Consider the following 22903-nt stretch of genomic DNA (forward strand, 5'->3'; position numbering starts at 1 on the left):
AGAGAGAGAAAGAGAAAGACAGAAATAGTTAAGAAAGAAGAGATAGAAAGAGGGGGAGATAGAAAAAATGGGAACAAGAGAGAAAGGAATAGACTAGAGAGAGGGCATAGAGTGAAGGAAGGAGTGGTGGAGTGGGGAGATGGAGAGAGAGAGAGATGGAGGGAGAGAGAGATGGAGGGAGAGAGAAATGGAGAGACTGGGTCCAGTGGGACATGTGGAGCCTCAGTGGACGTGTCTGATGGATGTGGAAACACGACCCCCCCCCCCCCCCAACACACACACACACACACACACACACACACACACACACACACACACACACACACACAGACACACACCTCCCCCTCACGCTGGGTGCATCTAACAGGAAAATATAAAACCACACACTCCACTCCTCTCCTCTCTAGTAGTATCCAGTATCAGAGCCCAGCAAAAATAAAGGATAGGAAGAGGTGAAGAAGAAGAAGAAGAAGAAGAAGAAGAGGAAGAAGAAGAAGAAGAAGAAGAAGAAGAAGAAGAAGAAGAAGAAGAAGAAGAAGAGGGAGGAGATGGGGCTAGATAGGAGTTGACCAAGAGATGAGGTTTCAAGATACACTTGAAAAGAATTTGTGACAAATATTATTTATGTCACACACTTCAAAGTCTTCTACAGCGAAGTCGTAAGTAGTCCAAAACATGCTTAAAAACAGGAACCAAATAAACGACGGAGAATTTGAGAGAGTCCGTCTCAGTCCTCACTCTCTCTCTCTGCTCAGCTGGCAGTAGTGGAAACAGTCACGACTGATCAAACCACAGCCTTAATCCCCCTGCTGCAGCAGATGAGAATCTGCAGAGAGACGAGGCGACTGGCCTCGCTACACACACACACACACACACACACACACACACACACACACTGGAGATGGGACTCTGGAATCTGGGGAAGGAGGCCATTCACTTAGAGAGACCATGCTGTGTGTGGAGTGGAAAATCCAGAGAGCAGACACACACACACACACACACACACACACACACACACACACACACACACACATACACACATACACACACACATATACATACACAGACACACACACACACACACACACACACATATACATACACATACAGACACACACACACACACACACACACACACACACACACACACACATACACCAAGAAAACAGTTCAAATCCCCCTGAGGCTTGGGACTTGGGGCTGGAGTCTGTGACTTCCATTTGACCGAGTGTGTAACCCATGGCCAAAAATTTGTGAGAGACATTAAACATACAAGCATGGCTAAATTTAGAGAAGTAATTTTACTGTATGGAAACGCGCAGATGTTAGATCAACATGTCCTCCTCTTCGCTTACACACGGGCCAACAGAGTCCCTTGTCTTCTAAACCAGAGGAGCGGTACTTGAATTAGATTACTGACCGATGCAGGACGTAGCATTCGGAAGACGTATCTCGCTGCTATGTTATTAGGATGCTGGTCATTAGCTTGGGGTGGTGGTGGGGGGGGGGGGGGGGGTCATTCAACCTTTGGTGACAAATAGTGTCCTGGTGTACCCTTGAGACCAAAGGGCAATCCCATATAATGCTAATCAAATTCCAACTACTCCCCGACAGGTGCCGTCCCACTGGAGTCACACCACCACCACAGAGCCGTAATGGGGGCTCCCGCCCGCGCCAGTTGCCTGCTGTCTGTTGCTGTGCAGCTGTTGGGCCAGGACACTGCATGACGCAGTATGGGCTCAGCGTGAACAACTCCCAACAGCAGCTGCTCCTGCTGCCAAAGGGCCCCTCCCTGCCTCCCATCCACCCATCTCACACCCAGCACTGATCCCCTCTCAGTGATGCGGGGTGCCCACCCCACCCCGCACCTCACCTCACCACGCCACGCCACTCTGGGGAGGACTGGATTGGGCTATGACAGATCTGGACCAAATTTTGCCCATCTCCCTGGCTCTGATTTGACCCTGATATGGGGTTTTATCAAATGCAGCACTTTAAACGAAACCACTCAGGCCTGCTGCAGCATTTCCTGACTTGCGTGTTGCCTGCTCTAACCAACACTGCAACAGCAGCTGGACACATATAGACTCCAGGCAAACACCACCAAGTCTCCAGAAATACCCGGTGTCTTCTTCAAGGCCGTGCATAGGAGCCTAAAGCACAAATTGCGGCTAGCTAGTGCCCAAGCAGCCTTGTCCCCAGATTGCGGAGGCATTGCAGATCCCATCTGGGGTACGTCTGGCATGAGTTTTTCCTCTGCAGTATACAATTAAAATCACTGACGTAACTATTAGACAGGCCAAAAACATCACTGTAAATTAGAGAAAAAAATGAATCTGAACTTGGGAGCAGAACAGAGTTTAGATTTGAATAATACAGAAAATCACTGTTGATTTTATAGATCAAAGACAGCAAAATGTATCCCATGGTGTAGTGGTTCAGAATACATCATTCTGTCACCCAGAATGTATTTCACACAGCCTAATCCCATAAAAACCCATCAGTATTTTAGGGCTTTGTCATACTAAAAAACTTTACCTGTCAGAAATGAGGACTAACTATAAGACATACAAACATACCCGTATATTACATACATATCATTGTATAAGAACAAGATGAAAGGGTTCTAAATCTTACTGTAGCAACAAAGGATAGTATAACATTTTGCATCATGGTGAGTAGTTTCAATCTGAAACATCTGTGCTCCAAAAACAACATGAGGTCCCAGGGAGAACTACATGCAATACAAACACGCTAAATGTCCCATATACAAGACAAATATTTATTTATGACTGCAAGATGCCCTCACCACCACACCATATTGTTTTTTCTAAGAGCGTATGCATATGAAACGGACATGTTTCATTCAACACATTCAAACACCACACTTCGCCAGCACACCCCCCCCCCCGTCCCCTCCTGCTCGCTTTTCTTCTCTTGTTTTCTAACGCCACGTCTCTCTGCAACCGTGTCCTTTAAAACACTCAACGTATACGTGCCATAAACAACGCGTCCGTCCGTCTGAGTGCTCTCTTGCCCTCTCTCTGCATCTGTGCTGCACGTGAGGCGAGCCGAGAGGAATGTATATTTTAAGCTCGCATGCCATACATTATTCAGGCTTCAAGGACTGAAATTCTTTGCATGCAGTAAGGGCCTCGCTGGCTATAGTGCTATTCTGGAACTGATTCCGCCCACTGAATGCGGGTTTCTTACATTGGTGTAGCAGCACCTCTCAGGACATGGGAGCTGGGGTGTGGGCAAGAGGGGCATGCACTGGACAGAGGAAGAGAGGCACACACTGGACAGAGGAAGAGAGGAGGAAGAGAGGAAGAGGAAGAGAGGAAGAGAGGAAGAGAGGAGGAAAGGAGGAAGAGAGGAGGAAGAGAGGAAGAGAGGAAGAAAGGAGGAAGAGAGGAAGAGAGGAGGACGAGAGGAAGAGAGGAGGAAGAGAGGAAGAGAGGAGGAAGAGAGGAGGAAAGGAGGAAGAGAGGAAGAGAGGAGGAGGAATCTGCGGGAGGTTGGTTGGTTGGCACTGAGCGCTGCGGGTTGCCATGACGCACGGTTGGCCGGGGTTAGGCCGACACAAGTTCTGAAAACACTGCCCACCTAGATGGGCATAGCAAATATGATCCCTTTGACCCTCTGTTCATTTACCATCCCACACACACAAAAGCTACACGCATACACACACACACACACACACACACACACACACACACACACACACATGAGTGTGCACGTACACACACAAACTCAAATATACAAACACCCACACCAAAGTCAACACCAATACACTCTATAGATAGACTTTGATTCATAAATATTTATTCCTTCATTATCATGACCACCCACACGCACACTTGCAGCAACACACATAATGTTCTACAGTGCATTTTAAATACACAGCAATAATTCATTCGGGCCGCCATTTAGACGCGACAGCTACACAACCGGTCATTTGGACTATTAAAGTTACATGGACACACATGTTACATGCACACCCATAGAGACACGCACACACATCACACATGCATTATCTCTCACATACTCTCTTGAACATTCACATTCACACACACACACACACACACACACACACACACACACACAGTTTTCATCCACATACCCCCACTCCCACATGCCTCCCAGTCCATTGCATGGGCACGGCGCTTCATTCCAGTTGGGGTACCAACTGTTCTGCGCCTCCTTGCCTCTTCTCCTTTTAGCTACCGACACACACCCGGTCCACCACATCACAGGCAACATCAGCCCATACCTCTCTCACACACACACACACACACCCAACTATGTCTACAATCTCTTACGAGACACTGGACTACTCTAGACATGGGACACTCTGAGTCAAGGTCTGCACCTCTTCGTTTTGTTTTGCCATGCCATGGTGTTAAATTAGCTCACCATTCCCTATAAAGGAATGTACAACACACCAAGATATTATTATTTCTCTCTCTCTGTCTCTCTGTCTCTCTCTCTCTCTCTCTCTCTCTCTCTCTGTCTCTCTCTCACTCTCTTTCTCTCTTTCTCCCAAGGTAAATATCCCTGGGTTCTGTACATATAGAACCAACGCAGCCAGGAATGGAATGTTGTTGGAATTCTGCAAATAGCAGACCCCTGACAGAGCACCTGCTGTGGTTGCCAAGGAACAAGGAAAGCCAAAAAAAGAAAAGAAAAAATGCACAGACATTTCTAGTGAGTAAGAGGCACCATCTGGTGTGGTATGCCATGGCTACTGTCCTAAGCTTCTAAATTAGAAGAGAGGGGGGGGGGGGGGGCTGAGGTCAGAAATGATGAGCTTGCTAACTGTAAACCTGGAAGGTGAATAGATCTGGAAATGCATCCTATCTGCCCACTGCTACAAGAGCATGTTCATATGCAGCATAAGTGCATGGGACCAATCCAATTTGAGGCCATTATACTCCAAAGTCCTCACAACAGCGTGCCCAAGGCTTAATGTAAAAAGTGTACGCTGCAAAAACATCACAGGGAGAGCACCAACACTATCGATCCGATAAAACGGGCATAACATCACCCTGGAACTCTCCATTTAACATTGATTTTGAAAATGGTATGTGGTGTCCACTGTATAAGGACCAAAAGCATTAAGTGTTTTTTGGATTTGAGTGCGTTTTCAGCACTCAGGAAACACTTCAGCAGACCGTCATCTGTGATTGGTAATGAGAGGACAACATTGCTTCCCTGGAACATATTAAAGGTCTAAGTGGCCATAGCTCGCTTGCGGTTTAAAATGCTTTCTGGATTTACTTGCGAGTCCAGATGTCACCTATGCACTTGTACTGGTGTGCGTCTGTGTCCCGCATGTTGAGCCAGAATGTCCTCTAAAAAAAAAATCCTCATCTCTGATTTGCTGGCTGCATGAGGCGATGCAATCACCACCCCAGCTGTTGCTTTCAAACCGTAAGTTACGTAACAAAAAATATGCTTTCCTGAAAAAACGACAATTGCTTCCAAACACCCTTCACACACCAACTGATAAACACCACCAGATCATGATGTCTCATGGACCAAACGAGTCAAATTTCTCTATGTCTTAATCTTCCATATTTGTTGGACCAAACACTCTTCCACAATCCTGTGTGTTTCTTCTCTAACCTTCTAATAAAGTCTAAAACAGAAAAGTATAGTTCATCCTGAAGAAAAATGGCATTGCTAGGTGCGCAAGAAGCAACACAGTGTGTAGTCTTATTCCAACTCCTTTGTCAAAGTCTAGCAGAGAGATTTAACATCTTCGAGTCCACTTAATGGACTTCATGATACTCCAATGCTCTTATCTGCTCCAAGTACTCTGGTGGTTTCACATGAGGGCTCTCTGGTCAAACCTCTGGGGCTTAATAAATGCGTAGCCCCACCGATGGGGGGGTCAGGGCACGGGGTGGGGTGAAGGAGGGTCCAGGGGGGTCCTGGCTGCCCTCCCATGGCCTCCCGAGGTTGCCGAATTCCCAGAGTTTCCGTGACGACCTCATGAGGCTCCGAGAGTGTTCTTGAAAAGCCATTCTGTTCCCTCTTCCAAGGCCGCTGAGGAAAGCTACAGTATCCGGTGCTATCTGGAGACCCACAGGCTCTCTTTGAAACCTTGAGACTCTCTTTGAACCTTGAGACTCTCTCTTTCTGATCTGCTCTGTGTGACAGTCACTGTAACTCTCTCTTTGCTGTCCACAACTCAGCAGCCATATTGGCATGTATCAATTCAAAAGAAAGGACCATGAAGCATTACATGCATCCAGACACCGGACCCTTAGCAACCTTTCAAATAGTGCAGCAAAGGACTCTCCCTTAGTGTTTGACAACTGACTGTGGTCTGGACACAGTGCTAGTTTGCTGAATACAGGTCTATGGACTGGACACAGTGGTAGTCTGCACAGGTCAGTTCAGGTTCAGCTCTGTCCCGTGTCCACTGCTATTGGTGAGAAAGAGGAGTGGCAGCAAAACAGGAAGAGGACCACGATAACCACAAAACCGATGAGATCATCCTCAGAACACATCGCCGTGACAGCGGGATTTCGTCTAATCCCACTCCAAACATGTAACAGTGCTAGAGTATATGAGACCAAAATGAAACTAGGAACAGTCACACAGAAAGGGGGAAAGGGGAAAAGACATTACATTTCCTGAGCTATACTTGACCAACTGAAATATGTCAAGAGCAGAACAGATAAGAAAACATCTGGATGAAATCTTTTCAACTGGAGCGAGACTGAAAAAAAACAAAAAACAGCGAGGACTGTTTTGAAAGACTGCGCCTTTTTTGTTGCTGAGCAAATACACTTAATATCAGAACCTACATCTCCCTCAATCATGAGGGCAATTCATCTTCATTAGAACGTTCTAAATCATCTTCATTAGAACATTACAATGTTTCCTTTCTCGCCTCTCCTCTTCTTGTCCTCCTTTTTTGGCTTTGCTAACAAAGACATATCCGCCCTGTCCACCACCCAACAACAGATGAAGGGAGGGGAGAGAGAGAGAGAGAGAGAGAGAGAGAGAGAGAGAGAGAGAGAGAGAGAGAGAAAGACGAAGAAACAGAAACTTGACGTTTAAAACACAAGGATATGCCATGCGAACCAAACTGTGCTTGACTAGGAACAGCTGCATTTCTCACTTCTGAAAAAAAAAAAACACTGTGAAGGTCTAGCCAGGGCCCTGTTTGTGCAGGCATGGGGCCAAGTTCATTTCATATCAATAATATAGCATTGTTTGGTTCCAGGCAAGATGAAAAAAAAAAATAATGGGGAGAGGGAGAGAGAGAGGGGGGGGGGGGGGGGCAATGGGATGAAGGCAAGATTGAACAAGAAATACAGAACAAGGAGAGAAAAGATGATGTATGGATAACAGATGTGTTGGTTTGGGGGAACGGGGTGGCGGGTGTACTGGGGTGCAGTGGGGTGGGGTGGGGTATCGAGGAGAAATCGAGAAAAACAGAAATCCCAGAGTGCTGAGCCGTTGGGGTCGGGGTGATCAGCTTTTCTGCTCACACCCCAAGAGAGAGAGGGGCAAGTGTGTGTGTGTGTGTGTGTGTGTGTGTGTGTGTGGGGTGGGGGGGGATGATGGAGGCAGATATATAGGAAGTGTGTATCTACACATATATGTAACAGTGTAACACAATGACTAATAGGCCAATTAGCTCGTCCCTTTCTCTGGCAGGGTGAGGCTCTGGACGATGTCATGTGCACAGAATGTCACAGTCGCCAAGAGAATGAAGCTCGCTTTATGACCTCACTTCCTGGAGCTGAAAGCGCTCTGGAAAATGTTAGGGCGTTTTCTCCTCCCTTTTCACAGAGGCTCTGTCATGGACAAGATGTTAACCCAGAACAAAGGCACACACGTGTTTGGACACACACACACACACACACACACACACACACACACACACACACACACACGCACACGCACACGCACACACACACACACACAGGCTCACTCACAAATACACACACAGACACACACACACACACACACACACACACACAGCCACAGCCACTAGCACTGCCAGCTAATTAAGTAAAACAGAGATGACGCCATATTTTCCAACAATATAAGAAAAATTTGGGGAAAAAAGAGAGAAATATCAAACAATGGGCTGTAAAAAAAACGTTAATTTCTCTGGAGTTGACCACTCTTGTCCACAACTTTTTAAATCTGACCACCACTCTAGCCTAAACCCAGAGAGCATAACCTCTCACATTTCCTGACCAAAGAATAGTGTAAGGAAGGCCATTTCATTATCTTTGATGGTTACTCCAGCAGCAAACTAGCGGTATGTGGACAGATAGCCAGCCCACCCCTGGTCCTTTTTTCCACCCTATTACACTATAGCTGGTCCTCTCGGAGACCTGATATGTGGTGTGGGAAAACCTCAACACCCCCTCTGTCCTCTGTGAGCTTGTAGAGGGGAAGAACACTGGAGTGGAGCTGATAGCCACATTCCTCCGGAGTGACCTCAGCCCCCGTAGCCAATCACAGCGCGTTTATGATTATTTACATCATCGCTGGCAGACAGGGCTCTGAAAAAAGCGTATCCATGGCGATGGCTGCAGAATTTTAGGGCTTACGTTATGCCGCATGTGGAATTCTTTACACACTCTTTACTACAAAACTTCAAAAGTCTGACAAACCACTTGTGGTTACAAGCATTCTAGTGATACTATTTCATATGTCTGTAAATATGTTTGTTGGTGAAGATACAAAGTTATTGAAATGGATACACAGTGTAGGTCTTGATGCATGAAAAGTCAGCTAGTTTGTAGGCTATTCTTTTCATTTTCAGTACTCTAATGATTTAAGCTGTGTGCCTAAGAGCAAGGCAGCCTCCTGCTGGGTACGGGACATTATGAGACCGGCTGGCCTGTTACAACGTCTGGGATTTTTAGCCCCTAACTCAAGCAGATGAATAACCTGCCGTCCAAACATTTGCACTAATGGCGCTAACCCCCGCGCAAGCTGTTTACGTTAGTCTAAAGCGTTTTAACCCACTTCTGGCAGACTCGCCGCGTAGACCTGCTCCAGTGTGTCTTCACCGGTTATAAATCGCAAAGCCCTTCCGCCAACTGTCGGCAACATTAACTATACATTGTGTATGCTTCATATTTCCCATGATTACAGAGTTTATATAGCGAAAAATATGTAGTCAGTGTTGAAATTTGTCTCTAAAACCGCCTCAGCCGGTTCACGAGCCTGTGTCTTTTGGCGACGCGTGAGAGGGAATTGAATACATCCCTTCTGGATTGGAGGGCGACGTGTGTGTCGGGTGAAAAACAGCGGGGCTGCACGCCGAGGTCTGGTTATCATTAGACTCCCACTCCGACTCTCTCCATCACTCTGGCTCTCTCTCTCTCTCCTCCCTTCTCGACCTCTTGCTCTCTTCCACTCCATCTCTCCATCACTCTGGCTCTCTCTCTCTCTCTCCTCCCTTCTCGACCTCTTGCTCTCTTCCACTCCATCTCTCACACACTCGCTCTCTCTCTCTCTCTGACTCTCTGTCTCTCTCCGCCTCTCCCACTGCCCTTCTCTCCTCTCACGCTGTGTCTGCTCTAGCTCACTCTCTCACTCTCTCACTTTCACTCTTTTCCTCCACTCTCTCTCTCTCTCTCCGCCTCTCCCACTGCCCTTCTCTCCTCTCTGCGTCTGTTCTAGCACTCTCTCACTTTCACTCTTTTCCTCCTTCAGTCTCTCTCCCTCTCTCTCATGCTCCCTCTCTCTTTCCCCTGCTCTCATTCACTCCCTCTCTCTCTCTCCCTCCCTCCCCCCCTCTCCCCCCTCTCTCTCTCCCCCCCCCCCCCCCCTCTCTAGGGGGAGAGAGAACACTCACTCCCACAGTCCTCCTGTGTGGTGCTTATGAAACAGACCTCTCTCACCCCACGCTTGCCCCCCCCCTCCTTCTCTCCTCCCCACACTTTCCCCCTCACTCCATCGTCTCCTCTTAACCCATTTCTCATAATGTTCTCTCTCTCTCGTTCTGTTTTTTTCTCTCTCTCTCTTCCTTCCAGACAACACCACCCACCATTCTACGACCCTCCTCCACCTCACCCTGTCAAGAAAAAAAGCAAAAAAGGGGGGGGAACGGTTTTAGTAAGAGAAGTGAAGAAAAGGAGAAGGGAGGAAAGAAGAAGGGAGGAAAGAAGAGAGAGGGAGAGGAAGAGGAGAGGGAAGAGAGGGGAGGAAAGGAGAGGAGAGGGGGAAGAGAGGAGGGGAGTGGTTCTATGCAGTGCCCTCATGTAAGATCACATTAATCAGATACTAAATGGAGCAGTCATTTTTCTGGAGATGGCAGTATAAGTATGTGCGTCTATGTGTGTGTGTGTGTGTGTGTGTGTGTGTGTGTGTGTGTGTGTATGTGTGTGTGTGTGTGTGTGTGTGTGTGTGTGTGCGTGTGTGTGTGTGTCTGTGTGTGTGTGTGTGTGTATGTGTGTGTGTGTGTGTGTGTGTCTGTGTGTGTGTATGTGTGTGTGTGTGTGTGTGTGTGTGTGGGACTGTGTGTGTGTGTGTGTGTGTGTGTGTGTGTGTGTGTGTGTGTGTGTGTGTGTGTGTGCGTATGCGCTGGATGAAATATGGATGGGTCTGATGGGTGGGAGACTGAGACGGAGAGGGGACGTCTGGCCCGCGTGATGGAGAGCCCACAGGAGACAAGTGGAGTCGAGAAAAGAAATGAGAAAAGTAAAAAAAGACAAAAAGGAAGAAGTGAAGAAAGGAGGAGGAGGAAGAGGAGAAGAACAAGACGCAGAGCCGAGAAGAGTCTGAATGAATGAATGGAAACATGGCAACCAGAAAGGACAAAGGAGACTGAACTCAAAGACTGAACAAACCAAAGAAGAAAACACACACACACACACACACACACACACACACACACACACACACACACACACACACACACACACACACACACATACACACACACACAAACACACACACACAAAAGAAGAAAAGACAGACTGAACAAACTCAGTGCCGAAGGAGAGTAACTAAACAAATGACAGTGAGAGAAAGAGAGAAAGAGAGAGAACAAATAGACGACACAGCGAGGCTGGAATGTGTCAGCAGAGCTAAGCCAATCTCTCTGGGCCTCATTCACCGGCTCTGCACAAGAGTCCGACATGGGCGTGGCGGAGCAGCGGTAGTGTCGTCACCGCCGCATAGCGATCACTTTGAACATCGCCTGGACTTGAGTCCTCAATCCGCTCTCGCGACCTTGGATAAAGGAGTCTGCTAAATATCACTCCATTTACTTCACAAGACTTTAAACGGGGTCTTCTCGGTGCCTTAGTCACTGGCTCAGTGTGAGTAGACGGCGCATTCTCCATGGCAGCTGTGTCCTTGAGGAGAGCACTTAACCTGAATAACTTCCACATTCACGCCACTGAATAAGTACTACATCATACACTAATGGGGGCCCCTGTCTGAACAAAGGGCTTGTTTAATGTTTGACAGCGGCGTGGTGGTCCCAGTCCTAGCCAAGTAAGTGGCATGTTACTGTAATGGCCTGTAAGCATCTGGACTTGAGATCTTGAAAAAATAACAAAATTTTTCATGGGTTCATTAAACAGTCTATAAGTTAAATGGCATTATTCATTTTAGCCCTTTTTTAAAAATGTTTTGTTTATTGTTTTGTTTGTTGTTGTTGTTGTTGTTGTTCAGTTTAGCATTGATTATTTTAAGCTCCCACTAGGTCTCTAACTCTGACCAGTTCCACAGTTAACACATTTTCCAGTTCTCAGTACTGACTGGGAATTGGACGCGCTTGAGGTCACCACTTCCTGGACAGCTGGCACTAGGGTACATGGGGGAAAAAAAAAAAATCTTCGAGTGCCTTGGAGCGTTCGAAAGGGCCCTGACCTGGGAAGTGTGCATGTCTTCAGCGTGACCCGTCGCCCGCCTCTGAGGACGTCCAGGGTTGTGAGAGGAGGAAGTGAGTGCCACGAAACGACAACAGGGAGTTCAACGAAAGTCTGTTCTGCCCACTGCAGGTCTGCCACACAATATAGTATTACTATTAATAATACTACAAATCAATTCAATCTATGATGCAATCTTCTTATTATAAATGCATATTATTGATGTCTAATAATAATTTATTATTAGACATTTTATATTCTTCTTCTTCTTCTTCTTGTTATTTGTATTAGAATACATAGTAATTGTAAACACTACTGCATGCACGTTTTCCACAACGCTGCATCTGGAAGGATACGAGCATGATGTTTAATTATGAAAGATGTCAGCGACAACAGGGAAACAATCGGCGTGGCTAACTCCGAGCACGAGTGCTTACAGTGGGAACGAGAGTGGCAGAGTGAGTACAAGTGCAGTGCGATGGCTTTGTGACTCAGTATTCAGGCCAGATGAATTAAACAAAAGCCCAGCCCACCACGTCCTCGCCATGTCATGTAATTCACAGATGTGAGCAGAGAGCATGGAGAGAGAGATAGAGAGAGAGAAAGAGAGAGAGAGAGATAGAGAGAGAGATAGAGATTGAGAGAGTGGAAGGCTATAGAATTACAGAGCCAAATCTGGATTACAGATCGCAGTGACCTTGACACAGTCTCTTCATCCCCATTGTGAAATCATAATGCAATTTTGTGCATTCAGGGTTCTGACTGCTTCATCACAACATGCCCCCAAACAGATCACAAAAGCCTATCACGGCCACCAAAAATCTCACATAATCGGCAAAGGCCACCACCACAAACATGAAGAAAAATATAACACAGTAACAATAATAATCCAGTATGACAAAAGACCTTCAGGTTTTTATCCTCAGCGCTGAAAATAGTCCCTAGTGCACCAGCTGAAACTGCAGCAACAGCAGGGGTGTGAGGTGTGTGTGTGTGTGTGTGGTGTGTGTGGGTGTGTGTGTGTGAGTGAGGTGTGTGTGGGGGGAGGCACCAGGGACTTGGGGAAAGAGGAGAAAGTCTCTCTGGTGCTTTTAGAGATGAGGTGGATAAGACTCAGAGCAGATACCGCATCTGGCAGTCTGGGTGGAGCAGTGATGACGCCCAGAGACAACAGGGAGAGAGAGAAAGAGAGAGAAAGAGAGGGAGAGGGGGAAATATAGACATAAGCTGCTTTCAGACCTAGGTGTAAGTCCGTATGTTCTGAGGATGTCAAGCGGTTGGGCCGTATCTGAACAACATAACCAGTCATTTGGAATTCCGAAACTTAGCCGGCTCTTACACAACTCCCCTCCTAGTATTTCCGACGGACATTATGTAAATGAGCTTGTGTCTGAACGAAGCCAAAAACATGCGGAGATTCTGTTCATGTGCGTGTTCAACCACACAGAGATTCTGTTAATGTGCGTCGGTGTCGTTCACACATAGGACCGTATAATGTCAGCATGTCAGCATCACATCTAAATCAACCGAAGGGTCGGACCTCCATTTGACAAAGATCCGCCTATACTGCGGAGGAAAGCAGCTAGAGAGAGAGACAGTTTTTGAGTGGAGTGTGTGTGTGTGTGTGTGTGTGTGTGTGTGTGTGTGTGTGCACGCACCTGTGTATGAATAACCTATACTCTATTGCCTATCCATGCAACACCCAATATATCAAAACACAGAGTGCTTTGCATGCATGACATCTCAAAAAGGGAACACATTATGTGCATGTGTGTGTAGCCTCCGTGTAGACGTGCATAAGGGAGGCCCCAGCTGTGGCGCAACTGGCTGGGGCACCTGCACCGTACGCCGGCGACCCGGGTTCGATTCCTGCCCCGTGGTCCTTTCCAGATCCCACCCCTGCTCTCTCTCCCACTCACTTCCTGTCACTCTCCACTATCCTGTCACATTAAAGGCATAAAAGCCACAAAAATAAATACTTTAACAATTTAAAAAAAAAAAAAAAAGAGTGCATAAGGGAGTGACATGTGTGCACAACAGATAAACATACACCGCACACAGCTGTGGTATCATTCTCTTCTCCCTTGGCGTGACAGGTCGGTCTGGGCCTGTAAGTCCTCGCAGAAGAGAAACAGCCCCGCAGTGCGGTGGACGGAATCCAGGACTGTCTCATTTAGACTGATATGAAGGAGGGAGAGGATGTGGCCTTTACAGGAAGTGCATTGAGGTCTGTGTTCCCTGAAACAACCTTGTGCCCTTGTACACACACACACACACACACACTCGCACGAGCACACGCATACACACACACACATACATACACACACACACAAATCAAATGAATGGAAAAAGGAAAGGGTGGACCTTAACCTGCAGGTTTTTAGACGCTCTCCACTCACAAATCTGTACCAACAGGGAGCGCTGAACCCCTCACGCTCTTCCTGATCACAGAGAGCCTTTGACACTGAGCACTGAGTGCCAGAGACGAAAACGAATCGTCGTTCTCTCGCACGTCAAGCGACCAAACGATTTTTGGTGACACTCGGGGGATAATCCGTTAAGAAACACGACACCCCACCATAGATTGTTTTAAACTATAAACTCTAAAGCACACTCGTGTCTCGTTTAGCTTGGCTCACCGATTACACAAGGTCTCCAGTTACGAGAAAAAAAGAGAGGGGGATCAAAAGACGAGAGCCAACGATAACAGAGACCTCTCAGCCACCTCGTGTCGGCTCACACTCTCTGCTGACCTCATACAGGCACTCACACACACACATGCGTTGACACAGAGGTATGAAAGCACTTATACACACATATGCACACCCATACACACAAACAAAACACACACACACACACACACACACATGCGCATGCAGACATGAGGTATGAAGGAACACACCACTCCGTGGCCGACAACAGTTTTAGGATCATGGCCTCCACCCTCTCCTCCTCCTCCCCTCTCCTCACCTCCACCCACACCCCTCTCCCTGCACCCCTCTCCCTCACACATCATGGCGCTCGGCTGTTGGCTCCGTTGCCAGGGTCGGGTCGGAGGGGGCCTCCACGGCAACCTGTCACAGCTGTGTCCCCGTGGGAACCGTTGCCGCCGGTTGACCCGGATTCCGCCCCGTCCAGCTGGACGCAGCACTGAGGCGTTTGGAAGCGAAAGCGATCTGGTGGACACCGCTGGGAGAGAATATCAGAGAGATATGAGAGAGAGAGAGAGAGAGAGAGAGAGAGAGAGAGAGAGAGAGAGAGAGAAAGAGAGAGAGATGCAGAGTCAATGAGAAAGACAGTGAGGGAGAGAAAGAAAGAATGGAGGAGGGAGATACTGAGACAGAGAGAGAGAGCGAGAAAGAGAGAGAGAGAGAGAGAGAGCGAGAGAGAGAGAGAGCGAGAGAGAAGGAGTATCAGAGGGAATGAGACAGCAAAAAGAAAAGGGGGGGGGGGGTGCGGATTGAGACAGACCTTAGTGTCTCCACTGGGGCACGAAGAAACGCAGTGAAAATGCAAAAAAGACAGAGAGGAAAAACAGACTGGACTGTGCTGAACCGAGCAGAACACCATGACGATGAGGCTGCACTACCTCTACTCCACTGGATGAACTGGGCATAAAGGTGCTTACACATACTGCCCCAACAAACACAAACTCCAACCAACACCAACAAACATAAACAAACACAAACAAACTCCAACCAACACCAGCAAATGGCAACCAACACCAACAAACACCAACAAATGCCAACCAACACCAACAAATGCCAACAAGCACCAACAAACACCAACAAATGCCAACAAGCACCAACAAACTCCAACAGTCGGGTCAGTGTGCACCGTCAGTCTGTGTGTATGTTGAAAGTTAAGACGGCAAAAGAGAGATAGACAGATAGAGAACGAGAAAGACAGACAGACAGAAGGACAACACCAGAGGGAGAGGGAGAGACAGCACTATGGAGTGTGGAGTGTATCAAATGACCAAGAGCAGGAAAAGAGAGCACAGGAGGGTGGAGGGATGAGGGGAGAGAGGGAGTGGAGAAGAGTGGAGAGGAGGAGGAGGGGGGGGGAGCTGGAGGAAACTAAACAATTAGGAATTGCAGGACCTCACCCTCTCCCAATGGAGCACTCTCTCTCTCTCTCTCTATCCCTCTCTCTCATTTCCTCTCATTTTATCTGGGGCCGAGAGCCTGAAAAGCCCACAGCACAACACAGTCACCGAGGCCAGGGAACTCACTCAGCCCCCCAATCACCGTGGTCAACACACAGCGCATCGCCCATCAACACAGACAGTCCATCTCAACACCCATGTGACCTCACAGCTGTGTCCCGTCATGCAGTTTACGATAGAAGACCATCCGGCCATGGCTGGGCGTGGGCCCCTCGGTCTAAATGATTTGTGTGTTGTGATTTCTGTAGAGTTCTATCAGAAGAGTTATAGCAGAAGTGAAGGAGTTTAGTTGTAGTGTTCCACTGTCCCTTCTCCCTTTTGAAAGGTTTCATCCTCAGATGGTAGATGATACTAATAAAATAAATGATCATAAAACATTAGGTCATACTGCTATCTATGCACAAGTATAACACCCTATTTGTACCTGACAGTATTGAGGTGCACTCAAATGAGTGACTGAAGGAACTGATGAATGAATTGGCAAAAAAGAAAAAAATGTCAGCACCTTTTTTAGAGTGCATTCATTTTTATGTGTAGCACCCAGTTCTGAACCAAAGTATCAGCACGCTTACACAAAGAAAGGCTGCAACAGCAACAGCACTGCTATTCAGTATTCACAGACAACATGGAGTCTCCACAAGGTAGGAGCTCCATAAGACTCCGCTGAGTTCCCTTCGCATCCCTCCTTGTCCCGGGTCACAAGGGAGGGCCATGTGTTTTGATAGCGTGATATCACACCTCCCACTCCGTCTCCTATCAGTGGCAGATAGGACACGTCCTGTGGAACCTCTTCTAATCACGTACACACACACACACACACACACACACACACACACAAATGCTGTCCGAAACTCAGGAGGAATGTGCGGCACTTTTTGTTTTGTTTTTGTTTTTCTGCACGAAGTGTTTGGATCCCAACCCCCTTAGGCTCTTCCGGCGACTCTCTCTGAAGTTCTTCCGACTGTCTTCAAAGGCTCATGGACGGTCCTCGACAACCACAAAAATAAATAAATACAAGCCAAAAGGGGTGTAAACTCCTTACAGGCCATCCAGGGAAGAGGAGAGGGGATAGGGAACACCGTGGTGGTGGTGGTGGTGGTGTTGAATGAGTGGAGAGCCGTGGAGAACAATGGGGTGGGGTCAGGCAGCTGTGAAAACAACATGGACGCCATGGTCGGCATGTTTGACTGTCCCTCCTCCTGCTGTGGCCGAGGTGAGGAGGGGACAGGAGAGAAAAAGAGAGAGAGAGAGAGAGAGAGAGAGAGAGAGAGAGAGACGGAGAGAGAGAGAGAGAGAGAGAGAGAGAGAGAGAGAGAGAGACAGAGAGAGAGAGAGAGAGAGAGAGAGAGAGGGAAAATAAGCTAGTTGGTGAAGAAATCTTTTAACTCAGTCATATTAATATGCCTTGGTGTTAGCCAAAGGTTGTAAATATGGTTTGTGCTTTTAAACTGTTTATATAACTGTTAAAATAAATGCCATGGCACTGTTAATTTGACTGTTAGATGATTGCCTTAGCACTGCTAATATTATTGTTAAAATGTCAAGGCGTACTTCGTGTCCCTCAGGGAAAGAGTGTCTACTTAATGAGCATGCAATTAGTGGACTACTTAGTTTGATGATTCATTCCATGCATTTTTCACTCTAATATTCCTTTTCCTAAACTAAACTGCAGCCATTTTGTCCTGCTCTGAGGAGACAAGCAAGCTGTTTTTGTTTGATTTACAAAGATACAAATACCTGACCTGCAGAGCGTGAGCTGATGGACCACAGCACAGCTAGCCTACTTCTCACCGAGACAGAACAGACACAATACCTCACAGCAACAGTGCTCCATTCAAACTGATATTTTTTTATACATGATTTAGCTTGGACATACATTTCTTCTAACGTATCTAAAACCCCGCAGATCTCCGGTAAGTTTCTCACGGCCAGACAGAAGTGCTCGGCCAGACGGAAGTGCCCGTCCCCCAAACAACTTCATTTGACCCTCTCCACCAACCCCCCCCCCCCCCTTCCTTCCACCCAAATATCTCTCTTCGCGCCACTGTGGCCATGTGGTCCTCACCTGTCACCCCCCCCCCCCCCCCCCCCCAAAACACACACACACACACACACACCGTGACAACTGGTCCTCTGCTTTATGTCTCACCACCCCTCCCCGCCTCCTACCCAACCCCCATCTCTAAGCCCTCTGCTGAATGCTGAACCCCCCCCCCCCCCACCCCCCACCCTACCCCACACACACACACACACACACACACACACACACACACAAACACATAACAGCAGCACCAAAAGCACCAGGCTCCCGGGCAGTCTCTCCCTTCAGGAATGTAATAAACATGGTAACCCCCGTCCCTCCCTTCCCCACCTGTCACACTGCAGTCCAGGCTGTGCTGTGGAACTAATTAAGAGGATGGCAGGCAGGTAAGCCCCTTCAGAACATGTCAGGCCCAGGAGGCAGGGTGAGCCTGGCATCGACACGCCATCATGGAGTGAGAGAGAGGGATGGAAGGGACTTGGTCCGCTTGGCAGCAATCTGGCCATGCTACTTCCACTCCTTTCTTTCTTTCTTTCTGTCTGTCTGTCTAGTGGTTAGCTGGTAATGTGGGCTGATATGGATGGATTAGTGTTTTGATGAGTCTTTCTTTGTTGTTTCTTTCTCTTCATGTCATTTTTTTTGTCTTTTCCTGTTTGGCTTTCACTAATTGCACTGTGACGATTCTGTTACCCGATATCGCCATCGGCAGAGTCGTTATTGGACAAGGCTCCTCTTGCAAGTCTCCTGGGTTTGATGATGCAATAAAGGAGAGGAATAAGAGAGAGAGAGAGAGAGAGAGAGAGAGAGAGAGAGAGAGAGAGAGAGAGATGATAGATAGAGAGAGGCAGGGGGGGGGGGGGCAGATATGGAAACAGAAAGACAAAACCAACCACAACGCAACCAAATATACAGTGAAAGAAAAGACGGGCAATAATGGTTACACCGGTAGACTTAATGGAGACTGTTGCTTGAAGAGGTTGCTTGAAAATAAAACAAAGAATAGACTCTCACACAAACACATATACTCACACACAAGCAAGTAAAACGACACACACACACACACACACACACACACTTTCATAAACAAACACAGCCACCCATGCTGTAAACAACACAGACCACCTCTTTTCTTTCGCCTCCCCATGCAGCAAACCATTTTTTGGGGGTCTCAGCAAAGCTCATACACCGATCGGCCAGCAAGGTGACCCCTCCCTTTATCGCTCCAGCCAGCAGCACCAACTCCTCCAAGTCTACGGCTAGCGGCGCTGAACAAAAAGGCCCGGATCCATCAAGCAGAAATCACTTGATTGGAAAGATGCACTCAAGTGCCAAAAGACATTAGAATAGCCGCCACGCCAAGCTGACGTCAGTCTTTAGGGCGTCCGCTTCCAGGAAATCTACTCTCAGCTCCGCCACAACACAAACAACAAACACGGACCCTTGATGTTATTAATACAACTATTATTATTGCTGCAGCACTAATACTGATTGGAAGGGGCGATTTAAGAGGGTCGTGTAAAAACTGCACTCGAGGCTATAACTGGAGAGTCCAATTAGACCTTTGATAATTTAGGGTTTTACGAGGCAACTGTATTCTAATGTAGAAGAGGCCTACCCGAATTGTTAGTGCATTTTATACCAAACATGGTGAGAAACTCTCTGACCTAGTAATAACAACACCCCCTCTTTGCCTCTACACACACACACACACACACACACACACACACACACACACACACACACACACACATAAACAAACCTGAGTGCGATAGCAAGATATGAGACATCACTATGGTGTTCTCATGATGACACACACAGCCACTCACTCGCTCGCAGTCAGTTAATGTTTCCCATCATTGACGGAGACCAGGAAACGCTTCATTGGAAAGAGGAAATGTCCCTTTCACACTGGATTGCTAGGATCTTAAAGCAGTAACGACACCCCCCACCCACCCTTCTGCAACCAGTGTGCAGTGTGCAGTGAGGCACCACCCAGTCCACAAACACTCACACACACACACACACACACGCAGAAACAGACACTCACACACACAAATGCTTCAGACTCTCATTGTATGAGCCTGATGTTCTTACAATACACAAGAGTTGGCACAGTTCTGACTTGGCTCTGGATGACAAGGCCATTCATATACAGCCTGTGGGGGAGGAGGGGGATATCCACTTGACATCGCTGAAAATAATATCAACTATTAAGGGCAGCTGCAATCTACTTGTTTGGATACTGACAGTGTGGCGCTGCTTTTACTTTCAAAGAGTTGTGTGTGTGGACGGTCCAGAGGGCTGGGGATGGGGAGTGTTGTGTTGTCGCCATTAACGTCACAATGTTAAGTGACTCACAGTACAATTACAGTAAGTGGAAGATTTACAACAGTGACTCTTGTGTGTGGAACTGAACTGAGATCAGATGCCAGTGGAGGGATCTATTGTGCAAGACAACAAACAACAATAAAATCTTTGATGCTAAAAATGGTTGGAGACCTACATGTTTCTACAAATCTAGAGGGTGGAAATTTAACACACTAATGAAAAGGTTAATGTCTTATCATCTCAGTTAAAGTTAAAAGGGTTTAAAACTGAAATGAAAAAGTAATTTTGTAAGATAACCATTTTAAACAACAGCCATACACTTTGCAAAACAGATTTGTTTTCCCCCACCACTAACAATAAAATGGTCTGACCCAGCAGATGACAAGAAAATGACTCTTGGTTCCAAACAGAGGTAGGGCCTATCATCTAATCCAATTCTGTTTAGGAGCGAGTAGACTGTCTTTTTTCTATTTAATCTCCTCACACAAACACAACCAATTGGACGTAGCAGGCCTCTAACCAGCTCCCTGTTGCTGAAGAAGGCGGCGGGCGGATCTCTGTGGGAACTGGGCGATGTGGTTGCCTAGCGGCCGAGCGCGAAGAGGAGGGAGGTGCGTGGCAGTATTACATCATCGCCCGAATGTTTTGCTTTACTAAACCCCATGGTTCCCAGTCAGTAGGGCTAAACCCGTGTGTCTGTGTATGTATGTATGCGTGCGTGTGCATGTGTGTGTGTGGTAACTAACCCCTCCCGCATGCATGGCGGACTCGCAGATTAATGTTCGGGATCTGGCTGGGTGGATTCAGGCAGGCCGCAGCGCTGCAGCAGCAGCCCCGGCGCAACCATGTCTCTCATAGCCGCAGATCCGCTGTTTGCATCACGATCGCTTGTGCGCAAAAGCACAACATCAAAGTAGGGAGGGGAAAAGCAAAAAAAAAACACTCTACCCCCATCCATCTGACAGACAGTGGTAAAAATCGTAATAGGGCTGACAGTGAATGGTTGGCTGGCTGGCGGCAGCGTTAGCACCATGTCTCGAAAACCATCTGGCGACGCATCGCCTCAAGTGATATGACAATAACCTGTGGAAAGCTCGACCAGTTGTTGGCCAACTTGACACATCTCTGCTCCGCTGCCAAAAGCAAAGCTCAGCATCCCTCTGTATCGCCATAACGACATATTGATGCAAACGACCAAAAGGCAGAATCGCATGAAAAAAACACCATCTGTAAACATCACAACGTGTCTGCGACTAGGTATCCCACCATAGCGGTAAGGTCACAGAAAGCAAGCTACGTTTCGCATTTCATAACATAACCTCCGCGCTATACTGATAATCTAAAACATTGGGTACTCGATTTGGACGGCATTTAACCCACGTTTCATATACTCTTACTGTTTCAGTTTTACGGCAGACTGGCAGCTCTAACAGATTTGCCCTCTGAATACCACAACTCTGCCGCCAGCAGAGGCGAGAAGACCAGCACGGCCACGCCTGTTTCCATCAATTCCACTGTACCGTTACACAGTTATATTAGCTACCGCTGCTTCTACTCCCCGCAGATGCAACACAAACAAATCAAAACAACCGGGGTTTTTTACATTATAATGTTGTGAGCTAACAAGGTAGGCTAGTGGTCTTCAAAACACACAATTCTAACAAGAAACCAAACACCCCTTCACTATGTAAAAACGCGTATTTATCTGCCTACGAGAGATCAACTATATCGCTGCCAAGGGCTGCACTGACGCATCATAGGAGTTTTCTCCTCAGTTTATGCTACCTACGCGTCTCCATCACCACACGACTGTAGTTTGGACGCAACGGCAGCGGTGTCTACGGATGAACCATTTCTTGTTTCTCGGCGATACTGAAATCCATTCTCTTGCAATCACAAATAACAAACCGTTGTTGGATATAAAACACCTATCCGAGAGAAAAACATCTGATTCCACTTACCGATCAAAGAATAAGCAATGAACTTCACCGCGTTTAGGAGTCCGCAACGGGCACACGAGAGGCTGGCCAAGGCAGCACTGGGAGTGACTAGTGGAATCCGCACTGCCTTTCTCTCCCTCCTTCGACACCCTCCGCCACTGCACTGATTCAAATGGGCGGAGATAGTAGAGTCGACCGACCCTCAGACCAGAACTGCTGCACCCTTCCCATAGATGCAAGAGCAGACGACGCAAAACTACAGAACACAGTGCTCCTGAGTAATATGCTGTCTTGTCATGCATTTTAGTGTCGACAAAGAGGCGTATGGTAGTCTTGTATGTTTTGGTTTCCTGGGGGATAATTATACATATATAATATTTATTTATTTATTTTTCTTTTTTATACCATAACAGTTTTACGCAGTGGGAAGGCCTATGATCTACAGGGGAACATGAGCGAGCCCTGAAATTGTGTGTTTTCGAAACTGAAGTCAGTCTGAAACCGACTTGGGCTGCAGTGTGAGCCTTTTGACACTGTTTGGATCCACAACTAAGAACTATTT

General features: G+C 47.3%; 1 protein-coding gene across 2 annotated transcripts in view; it reads right to left on the reverse strand.

The window, feature by feature from the left end:
- LOC121718256 (spectrin beta chain, non-erythrocytic 1-like) overlaps nucleotides 1-22512 on the reverse strand; it is a 97354-nt gene extending 74842 nt beyond the window's left edge. For both annotated transcript variants that reach the window (XM_042103182.1, XM_042103181.1), the window contains exon 1: nucleotides 22363-22512. The gene's annotated coding sequence lies outside the window, so the exon portion shown is untranslated. The remainder of the gene's footprint in view (nucleotides 1-22362) is intronic.
- Nucleotides 22513-22903: the final 391 nt, after the last annotated feature.

This window comes from Alosa sapidissima, chromosome 9, assembly GCF_018492685.1.
Source record: "Alosa sapidissima isolate fAloSap1 chromosome 9, fAloSap1.pri, whole genome shotgun sequence".
NCBI lineage: Eukaryota > Metazoa > Chordata > Actinopteri > Clupeiformes > Clupeidae > Alosa > Alosa sapidissima.